A 15,114-nucleotide genomic window follows, 5' to 3' on the forward strand; every position below is an offset into this window, starting at 1 on the left:
GAAAACATAAGATAGCAGAAAAACTTAATTTACAACATGTCAAAACAAGATAAATTCTATCTTTGGGATAGAGATATTTAATTTCAAATAGGTTTCAGAAAAAAAAATTGTGTAGAGAATTGTCATTTTGGGTCAAATATAATATTTTGCAATTTTTGAGCATTTTTTAAGCGGTTACCATTGTATTCACAGCTCTAAATATCACTGAAAATATCAGTTTACTTATCCTTCAGAGCTGTATTATAATTGCAAATGTTGTACAGATTACAAATATATATACTTTATTAGAGGTAATATGTAAGGTTAACTGGCAATGTTTACATATCTAAAACTTGTGCCATATTTTTCAGAATTGGGCATTTTTACTGTACTCTGCTACCTAAGCAAATGTTGATAGTAATTAAAAAGTTTTGATTCGATTTTACAAGTGTTGTTAACTTGTTGACATATGGCTGTACCCCAGCTTTGAACAACGCTCTGCTTTACACACTGATTATATCTAGAAGAGAAAAAATATATGTGATGCTAAACTTTTTAGATTAGAGTATTTAGAGTATTAAACTAGGATGGGTTTTTGTCTGTTTAGATTCTGCTGACCAGAGTACGCCATCTCGAAAACATGGTCTACTTAAAAGACGAGCGGATTGTCGAGATGGAGAGGGTCAAAAACGAGATAAAACAAATAAGACGATTCTGAAATCAATGATTTTGTTACGGATCACGTTACAATAGTGTTCTTATAAAACTGTCTTATTTACAAGTAGAACATATATTTGTACGTATTGGTGAAATGCTTAAACTTTGCCTGCAGTTGTAGTGTTATTTCCATGGTGATTGCGGCAATGTGGTTCTTTGAACATGATTACGACATAATTAAATATCACCGGTTTTAATATAGCGCAATACTGTCGCGAAGTTCATCTGGATACCGTGTAGGTTAGCCCGAGTTTCCCCTGGCCCAGACATGGTGTGAAGGCCAGAGGAAACTCGGGCTATGTGTAGGTATATTATGTCATCAAGTGATCGTGTAGGTATATTATGTCATCAAGTGACCGTGTAGGTATATTATGTCATCACGTGACCTGTTTTACGAACTTCCGTACTTTTTCACTCTGAACAATTAAACGAGTTTAGGTTTCCTGAACAATTAGACAAGTTTAGGTTTCCTAAATACCTTTTGTATGGCGAAACTGTTAACGTTTGTTTTCATTTACCCTGTTGAGATTGAATTTGTATTCTTTTTGTGGAAAAGTATGATATGTGCATTGGTATGTTAACTAAATTTTATATCACATTCCAAGAGTTTATTTTAGAGATAGTCTGTTTTACATTTGTACATTTTATTTTTGTATTTTTGTTATGTTACATGTATACAAACCGGCCAAATTATAGAGTCCCGGCGGTGTCCGGTTTAGATATAGTCTACTGTGTATTTAGATTGTTATACTGATAGACAAGTAGTTATCTTCACAAATACCAGAGGTAAATACTATATATTTCTTTGTCTTGATATTATAGATTTTTTTTAATTGATGAAATGCGGCCGACCTTGTTTGTGCATGATTCCAATTAACTAAATATTCTAAGGCTTTGGATAAGACTAGAAACTTTTATGAACAAAATGGCAGTGGTGATTGAAAGTCGACCACGTCGCTATAAAAACATATGCTAAATATGTATCGGATACTGCAAGATTTGAACAGAATCTGTAGTCAGTAACAGGACACGTAATGATTCATTTTCTTGTGAATTGTGCCGATCTGACAGCATCCGTGCATTCTATTAAGGTGTATGATCGACAGAAAATTATGGTGCTGGCTTTTGGTATTTCAATCTACACGAAATTAACAGAGAATCATATCAACCGTCTGTCCATTTTGGTGTCCATGTAGATAATAAGATCGTTGCCGTTAAAGTTATAATTGATGTGTAAGTACATTTCTGATATATTGTAACTTATTTTGCCGAGTGCTGATATGAATTCTTTGGATAGACTCGCGCGTCGTGGAGTAGGTTGTAACTGTTGCTGGAACATGAGTGAAGTGTCCCTCTAATTTGTTGCTATGTTATTGGTAATTGAGCAGTCCTTGTACAGTAGCTATATATCACTTTTTAATACAATATATTTGCGTATTAAGAATATAGTTTTCTCTCTGGCTTCTGTTAAAAATGATCAAGACACGTTATTTTCATGAAATATTACTACAATGTATATGTAACTATTAGGCATGGAACTTTTGGAAAATTCATTTCAGCGAAATACAGATGACTTAAGGTATACATGTATACAGTATATGGAGAGAGACTTATTTTGACATGCAAGTCAAATGCAGTAATAACCTTATTCATTTATAAAATCAAAAAATGTCTAATCGTTTAACTGTTATAGAAGTAAATATGCGGAGCTGTTACCTGATATAATTTACATGTTCTGTAACTGTTTGCCGATTGAGATGTACTGGCCTGTAATATCGATGTAAATAGTGTTGATACACTATATACAGAACGTAATGTACTTCCATGGTGTTATTGTGACCAAAATGTGAGTAGGTGGTTTCATTTTTTTGAATTCAAACATGTGTAAAGTTACCTGTGGTGTACACAATAAAATTGATGAATATTTACGTTCCCCTTGTGTATTTTGTATTTCATTACATACAAGGAGACAACCGAACTGCTTTTAGCTTGTCTGTTGTACATCTGTAATTAACGGGATATCTACTCACAGAGAAGTCCAAGTTATGCTATTTTCCTACGTCATAAGCCAATTAGATAAATATATACAGTCAATCATTCAAATGCGAACTGATTTCAAAGCTAGTGATCGGATTTTCAGAAATACAATTAACTATAAAAAGGACATGCCCGGGGTACATAAAAAGATTGATACCCTCATACATTTTTTCAATGTAGTTGAAAAAAGATAATAATTTTCTTTAGAAACAAGGGATGTGGGTGAAGGTCTGGTTTTCAAAATCTCGCAACATAAACGGTGAAATAATATCTCTCATATGAGATACTAATTTCATCAGAAAATGTATAATTATTTAAGATTCCATTTCGTATGGGATTGATGAAACAAATCCTTATGAAACTGAAATAAATGCCATACCACTCTTGTGTCCCCGACATTTGGCTAACAATATTGTCACACACACACACACACACACACACACACACCCCCCCCCCCCCCTAGTTTGAAACGTTGAACCAGACCTGTCTCAATGAGATGAAATAACAACAGAGAATACCAACACAATAACGGAGCTTTAATTCTTACTAAAGAAAAATGAACAAAATATATATCTGCATGGAGACCATTGCAGAGGGGAATAAGCTGTTCCGAAGGGTAAGCGGCTTCATAATCAAGGGTCAGAGCAAAGTTAAAGGCGTCCCCGCATGATTCAGGATGGCTTCTTCGGTGTTTAACGAGGTTTTCTCGATTACACTGCAATGCGATAATAATTGCGACTGAAATAGCGGGCTGAAGTTAGCAGCGGATTCGTTATTCGTTATTGATTATTCGAATAACGAATCTGCTGCCATATTGGGGATTCAGTTTTTAGCTCACCTGGACCGAAGGTCCGGTGAGCTTATGCCATGGCGCGGCGTCCGTCGTCCGTCCGTCCGTCAACATTTGCTTTAAATCGCTACTAGTCAAAAAGTTCTTATTGGATTTTGACCAAATTTGGCCAGAAACATCCTTGGCAGAATGGGAACAGATTTTGCATAAATGGTGACTCTGACCCCCGAGGGGCCAAAGGGGCAGGGCCAAATATGGGAAATAGAGGTAATTCCTCGAAATCGCTACTAGTCATAAAGTTATGAATGGATTTGAACCCAATGTGGTCAGAAACATCCTTTGGTGAAGGGGAACCGATTTTGCATAAATGGTGACTCTGACCCCCGAGGGGCCAAAGGGGTGGGGCCCAATAGGGGAAATAGAGGTAATTCCTTTAAATCGCTACTTGTCATAAAGTTATGAATGGATTTGAACCCAATGTGGTCAGAAACATCCTTTGGGGAAGGGGAACCGATTTTGCATAAATGGTGACTCTGACCCCCGAGGGGCCAAAGGGGTGGGGCCCAATAGGGGAAATAGAGGTAATTCCTTTAAATCGCTACTTGTCATAAAGTTATGAATGGATTTGAACCCAATGTGGTCAGAAACATCCTTTGGGGAAGGGGAACCGATTTTGCATAAATGGTGACTCTGACCCCCGAGGGGCCAAAGGGGTGGGGCCCAATAGGGGAAATAGAGGTAATTCCTTTAAATCGCTACTTGTCATAAAGTTATGAATGGATTTGAACCCAATGTGGTCAGAAACATCCTTTGGGGAAGGGGAACCGATTTTGCATAAATGGTGACTCTGACCCCCGAGGGGCCAAAGGGGTGGGGCACAATAGGGGAAATAGAGGTAATTCCTTTAAATCGCTACTAGCCATAAAGTTATGAATGGATTTGAACCAAATTTGGTCAGAAACATACTTGGGGGAAGGGGAACAGATTTTGCATAAACGGTGACTCTGACCCTAAAGGGGCCAAATGGGGGAAATAGAGGTAATTCCTTTGAATCGCCACTAGTCATAAAGTTATGAATGGATTTGAACCCAATTTGGTCAGAAACATCCTTGGGGGAAGGGGAACAGATTTTGCATAAACGGTGACTTTGACCCCAAAGGGGCCAAAGGGGCGGGACCCAGTGGGGGAAATAGAGGTAATTCCTTTGAATTGCCACTAGTCATAAAGTTATGAATGGATTTGAACCCAATTTGGTCAGAAACATCCTTGGGGGAAGGGGAACAGATTTTGCATAAACGGTGACTTTGACCCCAAAGGGGCCAAAGGGGCGGGACCCAGTGGGGGAAATAGAGGTAATTCCTTTGAATCGCTACTACAATGTAGTCATAAAGTTATGAATGGATTTGAACCCAATGTGGTCAGAAACATCCTTTGGTGAAGGGGAACCGATTTTGCATAAATGGTGACTCTGACCCCCGAGGGGCCAAAGGGGTGGGGCCCAATAGGGGAAATAGAGGTAATTCCTTTAAATCGCTACTAGTCATAAAGTTATGAATGGATTTGAACCCAATGTGGTCAGAAACATCCTTTGGGGAAGGGGAACCGATTTTGCATAAATGGTGACTCTGACCCCCGAGGGGCCAAAGGGGTGGGGCCCAATAGGGGAAATAGAGGTAATTCCTTTAAATCGCTACTAGCAATAAAGTTATGAATGGATTTGAACCAAATTTGGTCAGAAACATCCTTGGGGGAAGGGGAACAGATTTTGCATAAATGGTGACTCTGACCCCCGAGGGGCCAAAGGGGCTGGGTCCAATAGGTGAAATAGAGGTTATTCCTTTAAATCGCTACTAGTTATTAAGTTATGAATGGATTTGAACCCAATATGGTCCGAAACATCCTTGCGGGAAGGGGAACAGATTTTGCATTAATGGTGGCTCTGACCCCGGAGGGGCCAAAGGGGTGGGGCACAATAGGGGAAATAGAGGTAATTCCTTTAAATCGCTACTTGTCAAAAGTTATGAATGGATTTGAACCCAATTCGGTCAGAAATATCCTTTGGGGAAGGGGAACAGATTTTGCATAAACGGTGACTCTGACCCTAAAGGGGCCAAAAGGGCGGGGCCAAATGGGGGAAATAGAGGTAATTCCTTTGAATCGCCACTCGTCATAAAGTTATTAATGGATTTGAACCCAATTTGGTCAGAAACATCCTTGGGGGAAGGGGAACAGATTTTGCAAAAATGGTGGCTCTGACCCCGGAGGGGCCAAAGGGGTGGGGCCCAATAGAGGAAATAGAGGTAATTCCTTTAAATTGCTACTAGTCATCAAGTTATGAATGGATTTGAACCCAATTTGGTCAGAAACATCCTTGGGGAAGGGGAACAGATTTTGCATAAACGGTGACTTTGACCCTAAAGGGGCCAAAGGGGCGGGACCCAATAGGAGAAATAGAGGTAATTCCTTTGAATCGCTACTAGTTATTAAGTTATGAATGGATTTGAACCCAATATGGTCCGAAATATCCTTGGGGGAAGGGAAACAGATTTTGCATAAACGGTGACTCTGACCCCAAAGAGGCCAAAGGGGCGGGGCCCAATAGGGGAAATAGAGGTAATTCCTTTGAATCGCCACTAGTCATAAAGTTATGAATGGATTTGAAACCAATTTGGTCAGAAACATTCTTGGGGGAAGGGGAACAGATTTTGCGTAAATGGTGACTCTGAACCCCGAAGGGCCAAAGAGGCGGGGCCCAATAGTTGAGATAGAGGTAATTCCTTTAAATCGCTACTAGTCATAAAGTGATGAATGCATGTTCTATAAACAATTCTTGAGGTCTTTCAGACCTTAGAGAGTCTGGACTTCATTAATCTTTAAAGCAGTTCGGATTCCCACACTATAACCATATATAGCATTGTTAGAGTTTTACAAATAAAACAAATTGAATATGAACATTATTTCGACATTTGGTCTAATCCAACCAGGTGAGCGATACAGGCCCCATGGGCCTCTTGTTTATGTTTAAATGATATTTCTTTTTATTGACATTTCGACGTTGGGATTCAAATAACGAATCCGCTGCAGCAGCGTATTAGCGTATTGTGGATTCAGTTCTTGATGTTTAATTGACGTATTTTATCACAAATTACGAAAATGGTAATTTGCCGGTATTTCAATGATTTAATTACTTAGTAATTCAATCAACAATAACGGGATTCTAGTTCGAATCTGCTGCCAAGAGTTTCTTTCTTGTGGGAGGTTTATCGTCTCTTTACAAGTAGACGAAGTTCTATGTTTCTTCGCCAGCATTCTATGGTACAAATATATAAAGACCAGAAGGATTCCTACTATTGTAACCTCTAACGAGATCGGTGATCTTTTCGATATAGCTGAAGGTTTGATTGGAAAGCAAACATGTATACGGAATTTAAAATTCTATCAGTAAACTATTCTTGGTTATTATATTTATGCTATAAATTGAATAATATTGTTATACTAATCAGCTGTTATTCGAATCTCCAATCATATGTGAAAAGGAAAAATATCAATTGAACATGTCATCATCATCACCAGCATTCTTTATTCCTCAAAATTTGAGAGTACAAAAGGAAGAAAAGAAAAAGAAATTAAATTGAAATGGACATAATTACATTTAATAATAACGTTAAATGTACATTGTGATTAAGAATCACATCTGATCTGTTCCATTTGACTCATTATGAGTAGCATATCTTATTTCACATCACTTAGGACCGGAAGTAGATTTCAGCTGATTTCTTTAGTAGGTACGCACAGTCTTTGGTAAACTCTCCAGTTAAAACATCACAGTCAAATTCAAAATCTGAGATTTTCCCTTTGTATTTTGTCTGAAGCAGAAGCTCTTCTGACAAGTTAGATATTATCAGATAAGGCTGTACTCCATAATAATCAACCACTTTTGTTAAAAATGTATCTCTTAGCGTAAAGGTATTGGTTTAGTCTGTAACAAAATGTCTTATAGTGTCATAGAACGGTTTTCTACACAGCTTACATATAGCATATTTTTCCACAGGAACACACGTAAGCATTTTGTATATATATAACACTGTTCTTTTATCGATACCAGATGTTTTAAGCACGTCATACGGTTTGCTATAAGTACAATGGACAGACCGAAATCGAATGAAATCATTAGTTCTCTCTGTTCAATCTCTCGGACAATAGTCCATCCTCATATATAGCAATAGCTCCGTTTACAAACAGTTTCCATTGAATCTTTGATGGGAAATCTGCATATCGAATATAGCACTGACTAAAGTCTAATAATCCATGCTTGATTAAGATTGACAAGATGTCGGGGATAAATCCCATTTGATTTGTTTCTTGGCCATCTATATTCCTTTCGGAACACTGTGAGGTGTGCATTTAACAATACAGCGTAAAAAGTACAATTCCCTCTTTTCAATTTCACACTGAATCCTGCGTATTCCAATCATACTTTCGCACATGTCGGATCGAGTAGATGTATCAGATTTAGAATAAATTTAACTGCATAATGCTGAAATGTATACACTATAGTTATTGACTGAACCAAAAATGGGTATTTATTAAATTAAATCCCAACATGGATTTCAGAAAATATATCTCAAAATAAACGCTTAGGATTGAAATTATCAGAGAAAAATTCTCTTTAATTTTAAAGGGTTAATGTTGTAATAGAAAAGATATTTCAAACCTTGTTTTTCCCAAAATATTGATGATTAATGAAAATTGTTTTAATAAGAATTATTTTTACCTTTTTTCTATGTTGAGTATTTGTCTGAATAGACATTCATTATAGGATGATATTGTGAAGATATTTTTATACTATTGGCTTACTATAAATTATTAAAACTATCACCTTCTGGAGTTCAGTGTTTGTGTCAGATAAATAATGGAAAATTAATTAATTAAATAGGCATTTGTCTTTTATTCATTTGTTTTATTGTTTAAATATAATAAATCAGGAGATATATATGGTAATGTACAGTAATCAGATTTGGTTTGTTTCTTTGTTTATAAGGGACATAACTTGTTGAACATCTATATGTAGGACACCTCTCTATAAAGGACACTTGTCTCTTAGGTGTCCTTTATACACAGGTTCGACTTGTAAATTGGGTTTTCATTCATTAAAACTAATAATAAATAATATGTTAGAATATGTTGCATACTCCGGCAAGATCTTGTTCAATATAATATGTTGATCAATTTTATCACTTAGCCGGCCTGTTCATGCATGTGTTACAGTCATGCCATAAGTAAGGACATAAAGACTGAAACAAAAGGGTGGGCTTTTATAAATGGGGTCTTTTTCAGAAAAAAAATGGGTTCATGAGAATAATTTGAATGGAAAAATAAATTGGGAGTCCCAGTGTGTTTTAGGTGTTAATAATAAGCTTGGTGGGAATGGGTGAATGTGTATATATATTCATGTCATAAATATTATATTAATTTGTATTTTTTTTTTCTTCATGATAATATTGCTAATGATAATGTATATCATTGAAAGGAAATGGTGAATTACTTTTTCTCCAATGTACAGAGAGGATATTTCCCATTCATGCATGTTAAACGTATAAGAAGGTTTATTATGAATTAAATTATTTATTGAATTATTTCGCTTCAGTTTTCAGTGAATGCCCCTTTATGTTAAGTATTCATAGTGAAAGGGAAATAACTCTTAATAAAGGCCTTAAAAAATCCGGACTTATCGTTGATCAAGCACCTGTGAGAGTGTATTAGAGATCAACTTCCGACATGCGCACAAATAGTTTTACTGCAATGGCGAAGCGGGGGAAGTTCGAATTGCAGGTACAGCACACTGAAAATGAGTGTATGTTCACTTTATAAGGCAAGTACCTGTGTAATACGACCAACGAAGACTTTTAGGACTATAAGAAATCATTTGGAGTGATAAATGTGCCGGAAAACATTTCAAAAGTTGATATAACACTGTCGTCGAAAGGCAAAACTATGCACAAAACGGATGTTTTCCTATAACTTACCCATTTCAATATCTTGTATTAAGCAAGCTGGATCGCTGCATACCTCAAAATTGACGTTGAAATGACCGTTTATGTTTACATTATGACGCCATAAAATCTTGGGTCATGGAATGGACATGCGAGGATTTGGGAGCTATTTTATCAAATTTTGTACCAAATGGGGTCTTGTACCAAATGGGGTCCTGTGACGTTAGCTTTCGAATATCGGATTTAGTTAAGTTATTCCATAGTTCACATCCATATAGCACAGACGAAAGTATAACTTTCTTGTAAATGCTGATGAGTGTAAGCGGTTTAGTGTATAGACAATCGGTTCCCATACGTGTGATGGAATGTCGCATGATGCGGCCTTCTTACATGCGTTGTCAACGGCGTCGGCGTTTTAAAGGTTGGAGGACAGGAGTACTCCTAGGTGTATATCTTTGTCTACAGTTAGAATTGGATTGTTGTTGATTATTCAATCTATACTTTTGCAGGCGGTACGAAAGGTAAGTATTTTGCATTTTGATGTATTAGATTGGAAGTTCCTACTTTCAGCGAAGCTTTGTGCGAAGTCTAACAATGTCTGCAGGGTTTTCGGACTAGTAGTAACAAGGGCAACATCATCAGCTAAACATGGATTACCACATGCAATAGATTGAACTTTTGTCCCAACTTTAGTCGACTCCAATTCGATGAGCATATCATTAATGTGAAGTAAGTATAGGAATGTTGAGATGATTCCTCCTTGTCTGACTGACCTTTGAACTTTGAGCCAGCGTGATTGAGCACCATTATGGACTACAGCACTATATATGCCCTGATATGCATTGCGTAGCATTCTAAATAGACAGCCGGTCACTCCAATATTATAAAGTTTGTTAAATATACCGTTGTGTTGTACAGTGTCAAAGGCTTTATATGTATCTAAGAAGGCCACATCAACTTTGCTGTTTTGTTCTATGTTTTCATATACAAATGTATACATTCCCGAAAACTGAATGATGCCGTTGTACAACTTAAACCTTTCTGGAAACCTTGTTGCTGCTTAGAAGGAAATTCGATATGGGTGTTGTGAATCCATCTCGATATTTGTTTAAGAATTACCCTTTCCATAAGCTTGTACAGTACTGGCAATAATGAAATCGGTCTGTAATTGTTCGGGTCATCCACGGATTCGTTATTCGAATAACCAATAACGAATAACGAATCCGCTGCTAAGTTAAGCCCGCTGACTAAAATGGGGATGTTCTTTCATTTTTTATTTATGCAATATGGAAGAGACTTGAATTGATCCAGTGATGCGAAATCAATGCATCTGTTCATTTTGATTTTTTACTGCTCATCTGGTTTTAGCTCACCTGCCCCAAAGGGCATGTAAGCTTATGCCATGGCGCCGCGGCCGTGTCACATTTCCGTTAAATCGTTACCAGTTCTGAATGTATTTTGATGAGATGTTTTCTAGAGAGTTATTGGGCAATGGAGATCTAATTATAAGTGGCGGATGTAGCTCCCTTGTGGCGCGGGGCTCAATATGGGTATTGAGTTAAATCCTTTGGGATCTGCGAAAGGGGACCCAACAGGTGAATATCGAGAGAAAAAAGGTACAGAAAAATCAAAATCTGTTTTCTTTTCGAAGAAAGACAGCATTAGTCCACATTTGATTTGGAAATTTTTTTCTTCTAAAATTACTTAAATGAAAGTTTTCTGTCCTTTCGGCTTTTTGTGTGGTTTTAACTTATGTTAGTGTAGCTTTGACAACACTTTACTTACGATGTTCAAGTGTTTGACACGAGAAAAATGATACTACAAGAACGATAATGATAATTAAAACCTGTATAAAATAATAGTAATACAAGTCGAGAAGATCACCCAGTTCATTGTTGGTGGGGGAACTTCGTAGTTATATTGTACATGCCTATGCTGTAGTACACAAATACCCACTACATGTGTGGCGAGTCTCGCCTCGTGGACAACTGGGTGACGAGGAAACAATGCCGGTCTTCTCTGAAACAATGGACACGTCACACGGCTTAATAAACTATTGTAGTCTGGAATTGTTATGCTATAGGCTTGTTATTTTGTTATTCGGTATAAATCTATTGTTTGACATTCCTTTGTAATGACATTATACGGTCGTTAGTATGTTCTTGATCTTTGTCTTATATTTGTACATACAGGTAAATATGTCAGTAATGCTACAGTGCACACTGACCGATCTAAACCACACTCTAGGCTAGCTACCACTGTACAAATGTACATCGTAGTACATTTACGCGTTCGAATCATAATTATGTAGGTTGTCCGTCATTGACAAAAACTATATCTATTGGTTGAAGAATTGCTTATTAACCCTTCAGTATTTGTTCAAGTGTCTTTTTCACTTTTCTTTCATAAACCCCAAAAATATATTTTTAAATACGTTTTTACAACCAAAAGTGACCTTTTTAAAATGTTTCAAGTGTGAATATTTTCTTTTTTTCTAAACATCCATCGCATTTGCTGATAAAATGCGTAGCGAGTATGTCTTGTACAGAAATATAACTCATTCATTTGATTATATCATAATGTTGATGTTCAATTTTTCACATTTCAGATTAAAACATTTAAGATGATAAAGAGAAATGTATGAATATAATGATGAACTAAATGTACACGTATGCCAAATACCAATACACAGTTGTAGTTGCTAAGGAATCAAACAATTACTATCTTTTTTCTTTTTAATCGTATATTGGACTGCGGTTTATTTTTGACGGGATGACACAAAGTCATATGCTACACAACTTGTACGTTCCTGTCCCCGGGTGTGATACAGAACCATTTGTTACAGACTTGTTGGAGGTACATATCCCCTGGTGTTAAAATGTACCATGTGCAGTCTGCCACGTCTGTTCAATGTTCAAAGTTTTGCAAATATCTTTCGGCAAAGACCACAGACTGACAGCATGATTTTCAGAATCTCTCAATTTCATCTTCTATTAGAATTTTTTCTTCTAGCAGGTAAGTAACCTATCATATTTATTTCTATTTTATTACTGACGATGATATAGATAAAACGCCATTTTCCATTGTGATTCATCAACATACAGCATTGGCAATGTTAACGCACCTTACTAGATGTACTTGGTTAATTTGATACAGCTCTAATAGATAGGCTGTACATGAAGTCAAATGACGGTAAGAGTTTGTTTGAAAATGAGCATAAATGACGTCTTTCATCCAATCCTATGATTGAACGCTTGAAAATATAGGGGGGAAAAGTATTCATCAATTAGTTCAAAGATTTTGTGAGGAAATATCGTAGATCCTATGCGTTTAGATATATTTTCGTTTATATGATCAACAGCTTTATGATATTCACGTGAAAAAAATGGTAAGATGTAAGGGAAAGACTCTTAAGTTGAATAAATGAATTAGACAAATTACATTTTTTGTTTTCACTGTCAAAAATGTAATAAAGGAGACAATTATATCGATAATTACCCACCGATCTTCAACATAAAAGATCTTATTTCTTACGTGATAATCAAGGGATGATACTCTGTTACTATCGATAAAAGACGAAGAATTATGTCACTTCATTACTCATATTAAAGGAATGTTTAATAAGGAATTGGTCAAAGAACATAAATTATGTCGTATGAATAACTGACTACAACACCAAATGTGATTAATGATATCCTCTATCGTCTGAATAGCTGACAACACCACCAAATGTGATTAATGATATCCTCTATCGTATGAATAACTGACTACAACACCAAATGTGATTAATGGTATCCTCTATCGTCTAAATAGCTGACAACAACAAATGTGATTAATGATATCATCTCTTGTATGAATAGCTGACAACAACAAATAGCTGAAAACACCAAATGGGATTAATGATATCCTCTATCGTCTGAATAGCTGACAACAACAAATGTGATTAATGATATCATCTCTTGTATGAGTAGCTGACAACAACAAATAGCAGACAACACCAAATGTGATTAATGATATCATATCTTGTATGAATAGCTGCCAACAACACCAAATGTGATTAATGATATCCTCTATCGTCTGAATAGTTGACAACAACACCAAATGTGATTAATGATATCCTCTATCGTCTGAATAGTTGACAACAACACCAAATGTGATTTATGATATCCTCTATCGTCTGAATAGTTGACAACAACACCAAATGTGATTAATGAAATCCTCTATCGTATGAATAGCTGACTACAACACCAAATGTGATTAATGATATCCTCTATCGTATGAATAGCTGACAACAACACCAAATGTGATTAATGATATCCTCTATCGTCTGAATAGCTTACAACAACACCAAATGTGATCAATGATATCCTCTATCGTATGAATAGCTGACAACAACACCAAATAGCAGACAACACCAAATGTGATTAATGATATCCTATATCGTATGAATAGTTGACAACAACACCAAATGTGATCAATGATATCCTCTATCGTCTGAATAGCTGACAACAATACAAATAACAGACAACACCATATGTGATTAATGATATCCTCTATCGTCTGAATACAAATGTAGCTGACAACAACACCAAATGCTATTAATGATATCATCTATCGTATGAATAACTGACTACAACACCAAATGTGATTAATGATATCCTCTATCGTATGAATAGCTGACAACAACACCAAATGTGATTAATGATATCCAATATCGTATGAATAGTTGACAACAACACCAAATGTGATTAATCATATCATCTATCGTATGAATAGCTGACAACAACATATGTGATTAATGATATCCTATATCGTATGAAAGTTGACAACAACAAATGTGATTAATGGTATCCTATATCGTATGAATAGTTGACAACAACAAATGTGATTAATGATATCATCTATCGTCTGAATAACTGACTACAACACCAAATGTGATTAATGATATCCTCTATCGTCTGAATAGCTGAAAACAACACCAAATGTGATTAATGATATCCTCTATCGTCTGAATAACTGACTACAACACCAAATGTGATTAATGATATCCTCTATCGTATGAATAGCTGACAACAACACCAAATAACAGACAACACCAAATGTTATTAATGATATCCTCTATCGTATGAATAGCTGACAACAACACCAAATAACAGACAACACCAAATGTTATTAATGATATCCTCTATCGTATGAATAGTTGACAACAACACCAAATGTGATTAATGATATCCTCTATCGTCTGAATAACTGACTACAACACCAAATGTGATTAATGATATCCTCTATCGTTAGCTGACAACAATACATGGATTTATCTCCAGACTGGAGGAAATAAACTCTACTGGATTAATTACTTTGAACTATATTTTTATCCTCCCAACAATGAATATTTGTACTCTCCAGCCTGTAATCTGTATTAATCTTCCTTTTTTATTACTGTCATTACTCATCGCTATTGGCCACATACTTAATGATAGCATAAGTACCGTTTCACAATGTGTACATACATGTATGGTTTAATAGCACCACTGAATGTGTGACGATGATCCAGAATCAACCTCGGTTTACCATACCATGTATTCCTCGGACTATTGT

The sequence above is a fragment of the Pecten maximus genome, chromosome 12, assembly GCF_902652985.1.
Source record: "Pecten maximus chromosome 12, xPecMax1.1, whole genome shotgun sequence".
NCBI classification, from domain to species: domain Eukaryota; kingdom Metazoa; phylum Mollusca; class Bivalvia; order Pectinida; family Pectinidae; genus Pecten; species Pecten maximus.